Here is a 6505-nt window from a genome sequence, read left to right as displayed (position 1 = left end):
AAGAGAATGTTAAAACATAATGGATATCAAGTTGTTAGATGATCAAGTTTTACACAGGTCAAGTAAATAAACTGATTATTATAGTTTTTCATATACTTATATCTTAATATATAATTTTTTTTAATAGAGGATTTCCATAATGGATAAAAATATTATACGTAATGAGCATCGGATTTCTCCGAATAATTCCCAAGGTATGTTATTCATGCGTAATTTAACTTATCATTATCATTATTGTTGTTGTTGTTATTTTATTATTTTGTTGTAATTTACAATTAATATTACATTTATCTTTTGTCACAGATGTAACTAAGGAATCTTAAGTTTCCACAGATCTGATCTATACAAATATCTCAAAAACGCGAAATGAATATTTTAAAAATGAACAAGTATGATGGAGAACCAAAATTTATTAAGGAGTTTTACCTGATCTTTCATGCAAAGAAGGAATGTGAACGTATTTGTGTATGTACAAATATCATTATGTCACATTTTTTTCTATTAATATTGCTCTTAAGCAAAAAGATGCCTTTCTCCAACATTACTGTATCACATTCTCATATCTACTCTCTTTTAGGATGATTAGGAAATAGATTTGCAGGCATCTAGATATTTTAACTAATTAATTTATCCTTTCTTGATTTTAATTGCAAAACCACATTCATGTTAGAAAGTTTTCTACTGATTTTGAGTGTGCTTTATCTTATATACTAACAAACGGTATTTCTGCATTTATGCTTGGGTAGTTCCGTAGTATAATTAAAATAAATAATAAAAAAAGACTAAGAAATATAGTTTTTAGAGTATTTGTGAATAAGCCACAATAATGAATGTTATATCACAACCTAAAAAAGTAAATGTCCAATATTGTTAATTATGACGAGCAAGTCTTAAATTGTATATATTACCTAACTAAAATCTCAATAAATAAAGTCAAGAGTTAAAATATTCAATAATGAATTTTAATTACCACATTAAAATAAGAAATTAAATAGTTTAAATTTAAACTCAGTTTTTTTATACTTTGAAATAAAAGAGTAGAAAAATCAACTGCTTATGGTGTGTAACACCAAAAAAAAATAAAAATTCAGCAGACTTTATAATAAAATAATAAAATAACTTCTATATTTATATTTTAGATGAATTCAAGGTCATAGTTTAATTTATATATGATATTCAAGTATAGGTAAAACTCTTAAATGGAGAAAAGTAATAAAAATACAGTAGAAAAAAAAACATGGATGGATTTGGGGGGCGGGGGTGGGGTGGTTAGAGATCATATTTATGGGAACAATAAATAAAATTCATCATTAAACAGTATCTATATTGATAAGAAGAGCAATCGATAATTATAATTAGTCAAATGATATAAGCTAATAAAAATTCATATTAAAAATCTAATAATTTTAAATAGAGAATAATGTAATAAGGAAAAATATGAAACATAAAAGTTATTTGATTATTATATGATTCGTTGTCTTTATTTTCATATAGATTTGATTACATGGGTTTAGGGGTTTTGGGGGGGGGGGGGGGGGGCGGGGGTTGTGGATTTTATTGATAAACAATAGTTGATTTTTTTTAAGCCTATATGATCTAACATGCTCATACAAAGCAAATCACAATCTAAAATGATTTAGCATAATATTTCAACATCGTCCGCGCATCGCGCGGGTACTGATACTAGTATTATTAAAAAGAGGATACTTTGCCCTAGGATTTTGACAAGTGGCAGCGTAGGATAGTGACACGTGGTAGTTTTAAGACAAAAATAGTTAATTAGTTAATAGAGTTAGTTATTAATTATTGTTATTGAATTTAAAAATAATTAAGAGAATGTTAAAACGAAAATCTATATCTATATATTATTAAAAAGAGGATAGTTTGCCCTAGGATTTTGACAAGTGGCAGCATAGGATAATGACACGTGGTAGTTTTAAGACAAAAAATAGTTAATTAGTTAATAGAGTTAGTTATTGATTATTGTTATTGAATTTAAAAATAATTAAGAGAATGTTAAAACGAAAAACAGATAAAAAATGAGTTGTTTCATTGTTAAGCGCTCCGTATAATTTGCACCATTTTGTCCCCTGTACGTATAGTTATCCCATCTTTTAAGCCTTTAAAAATTTTAAAATTCTATAAAACATATTTTTTTTTCCTTCTTTATAGCAAACGTATTTCCAGAAAAGTAGAGGCAACAAATACCACGTTCTTTGGCTCCTTTTTTTAGCAACTAAAACACAAGGTTTTGTTTGCTTTCTTTTTACTTTATTTTTTAAATATGTACTAATCCAAATCAATTCAAAGCAGTTTAGATTTTTGAATTTAAAATTAATAACTGTTCTTGCTACATTAGTTATTGTTTTTGAATTTAAAAATAATTAAGACAATGTTAAAATCCTTCAAATTGCAAATAATTGAAGGAATACTGTGTAGTTGTCATCATCGTTGTTTAGTGACTTTATGCTTTTTATTTTAAAACAAACCATAATTAATTATGATAAAAGTAGAATAAACACCAATTAAACCTTTCAATTCTGAATTTTAAATTTTAAATTGAGAGTGATTAAGTTAATTTATTTATCCATTTGAATTTAGATATAAATTTTTTAAAACTTACATTTGACTCAGTCCAACTTTATATATACATTTCGGCTGGAAATTTATTTAAAGGTAAAAACACTTTTTATCTTTAAAAAGCAAACATAAAAGAAAAGGATAACTAATCTAAACTACCCACATCTGCACCACGTTCCCATTTTCCCATTTCCCTTTGAATGATCAACAGATATGGGTAAATTGGCATCTTCATTACTCCTTTTAGTGCATGTACAATAGTAACAAAATCCACGCCACTTTATTTTCATTGTTCACACACACTCTCTGTCTGTGTTGCTGCTCTTGATTTTCCGGTATGTTCTTCTTCTTCTTCTTCCTCATTCGTTTTTCTGATTTCTTTTTATTTTCATGTCATTTGGTTTTGGTTCTCTGTTGTTGGGTTTCAATTTTCTCACTACAAAGAATCAGGGAAATGGTCATCTCGGATGTTATTTGTGTTTTTTCTATTTTTTCAACCACGAATGTGTTAATTTGCAGGGGTAGGCAACAAATTTTAGTTGTCTTATTTTCATTTCACACTGTCTTGTGCTGCTATGTTTGTAGTTTTTTGCTAGATTTTATACGCGTGCTAGATTCTTATCTGATATGCACATGCATGTTTAGAAATATAAACTCTATTGCATGAATTTGAATAACCGTTTTTCGATAAGTCATTTGGTTAATTTATCTTTATGTACAAATTAATTATTGCAAAATCAACTCATAAGTATTACAGAAAATCTGAAGAATCAAAATCATAATCAACGTGCAAAGATGGCCCGGACTGCAATTACTATATTTACTAATTTATCATTAAGTATATTATGCTTCAAAACATAACAAAGGACCAACCAAATTAACCTCTGTTAGAATACTGTACTATTGAAAAATTAAAATACTAAGTATATTTAAAATGAAAAAGCTGATTACATCTTAAAAAATACAAAATTGAAGAGAAAAGATTCAATACTTAAAATTCAAAATTATTCCATTGTCTTTCTGTGCTATGTAGTACTCTATTATTTGCTTCAAGCATGCAACAGGGTTGTGACACTTTTAGTTGTGACTAATTCTTCAGTGTAGGTTAAATGCTTTATGGCAACTTCTTTAGGAACAATGTGTCTTGCACTTGAATCCTTTTAAGGACCCAAAACCCAATGTTAATTACTCTTATCTTTATCTTATTAATAGAAGTGAAAAAACAGTGACATGTACATAATTTTGTGGTCAGAAATATAATATTTTGGAACACAATACATGACCGGTGCAGTGATGTCGTTTTCTTGGATCAGTGGCATTCTGATCTCTGCATATTGCCATTTTACTAGCTTGATGATCACCATTCTAGTAGCATTTTTGGCAGTTGATAAATAAGAAGAAGCAGCCAGATTTGCAAGGGAAATTAACAAAAGTGAAAAAAGTAGAAAGTTGTATACTGTGGAATTTTATACTTGTGATAATTGGTTAAACTTTGGATTGACATTGTTTTTGTGATGTGAATAAAAGAAAGTGTGGACATGGGTTGGTAAAATGAAAAATATACTTTTTCTTTTAAGTCTTCTATGCTTTCACATATTTTACTGTGGGGTTTTTCTAGATTGCTATTGATAATTAAATAGCTGGCGAATTGAGGATCTTTACCTCCCCACAATGTGTTGGTAATATCTCAAAATGGCAAAAAAAACCTCATCTTTATTTTTTTGGTATGGGGTTTCTGAAGGTAGAAAGTACTATGACCAAAGAATGCAGTAATTCCTATATGTAGTAATTCCTATTGGCTTAAATATTTATTTACATTGTAGTTAGTTCTTTCCGTTTATCTTTAGTTATTGGTAATTGATATGAATGCAAGACCGGAATTTATAATGATTTTTCAGTTTATAGTTTATGTATAGTTGGGTAGTCTTAAGGTCTTTCATGTACAAGCTAATTGTAGGAGAGAAAAATAGGACACTTAATATTTTATATATATATATTGAGAAAATGAAAGCTATAGTCTAACCATGTTTCTTTGAGTCAATTCTATATAAGTGTATACATATTGCATACATGTAATAGTGAATTATTTAGTACAAAATATCTTCAAAAAGTCCTTTGATGACTATGTGGTTTTTATTTTAATTTTGAAAAGTGCTGTTATTTAAAATAATATATTAAAATCACTATGGCATGTGATAAGTGGATATAACAACTAATTTAATATGCTCAAACGAGCAAGATCATATTGTGATATGGTTATTTGTTTTTAATAATATTCGCGTAATGTACAGTCTATATTAAAATTGAGGAGCTGAAATAAATTTCTAACCCAATGTGATGTGTGAACATATCGACAGAAAGCTGATTTTTCGTGGCTGTCAAGTATGTATAATTAATTGACAGTAGCCACTTTTGGGGTCTTATGTATTTGTTTGTGTAGTCGATTTCTTTCAATATTTTTTGTTTCTTTGATCTTTTAGCAATAATTTTTTTTATGCTTTATTCTAGCTTTGTGGCTAGAAGATGGGGATATTATTTACTTTCAAAAATCCCTTCGGAAGTTAGACAGTGAACAATATTGTTTTCTAGAGGTTCCTTCATCCTTTGGAGTACGTCCACAATAATTATCAGGTTTGAATTGCATCATTATATTGTTTGAAGAAATGATCAGTAATGAAGCAACAACTATATATACCATAAAAAGATGTTAGTCGGTAATAAGATTGATTATATGTGTCTTAAAGCTGTGTTGATCGGATGGACAAAGAGATACCAAAGGTATACACATTGCAAAATTTTGGAAAGTAAAACATTTAGTCCTTTTATGTTTTAAAATCCTTAAGTTAAATTTTTATTATATAATTTGGTTAGATGAGGGCTTGATTTAGAATATAGGTGGCGTTGATACGTGGAAAAATTATAATCCTGATGACTTCGAGGACCAGTCAGATGCATTATATAATACTCTAAGTCATTAGTGATTTTGAAGAAGTATATGTGGTTAAGTGTCAAATTTTTATTTTATTTCTAGCAATTATCTTTTGTCACGAACAAGATGTGTGAACATATCGACAGAAAGCTGATTTTTCGTGGCTGTCAAGTATGTATAATTAATTGACAGTAGCCACTTTTGGGGTCTTATGTATTTGTTTGTGTAGTCGATTTCTTTCAATATTTTTTGTTTCTTTGATCTTTTAGCAATAATTTTTTTTATGCTTTATTCTAGCTTTGTGGCTAGAAGATGGGGATATTATTTACTTTCAAAAATCCCTTCGGAAGTTAGACAGTGAACAATATTGTTTTCTAGAGGTTCCTTCATCCTTTGGAGTACGTCCACAATAATTATCAGGTTTGAATTGCATCATTATATTGTTTGAAGAAATGATCAGTAATGAAGCAACAACTATATATACCATAAAAAGATGTTAGTCGGTAATAAGATTGATTATATGTGTCTTAATGCTGTGTTGATCGGATGGACAAAGAGATACCAAAGGTATACACATTGCAAAATTTTGGAAAGTAAAACATTTAGTCCTTTTATGTTTTAAAATCCTTAAGTTAAATTTTTATTATATAATTTGGTTAGATGAGGGCTTGATTTAGAATATAGGTGGCGTTGATACGTGGAAAAATTATAATCCTGATGACTTCGAGGACCAGTCAGATGCATTATATAATACTCTAAGTCATTAGTGATTTTGAAGAAGTATATGTGGTTAAGTGTCAAATTTTTATTTTATTTCTAGCAATTATCTTTTGTCACGAACAAGATGTGTGAACATATCGACAGAAAGCTGATTTTTCGTGGCTGTCAAGTATGTATAATTAATTGACAGTAGCCACTTTTGGGGTCTTATGTATTTGTTTGTGTAGTCGATTTCTTTCAATATTTTTTGTTTCTTTGATCTTTTAGCAATAATTT

The sequence above is a fragment of the Lycium barbarum genome, chromosome 12 (assembly GCF_019175385.1).
Source record: "Lycium barbarum isolate Lr01 chromosome 12, ASM1917538v2, whole genome shotgun sequence".
In the NCBI taxonomy this organism is placed as follows: domain Eukaryota; kingdom Viridiplantae; phylum Streptophyta; class Magnoliopsida; order Solanales; family Solanaceae; genus Lycium; species Lycium barbarum.
Note: the sequence above shows the minus strand (reverse complement) of the source record.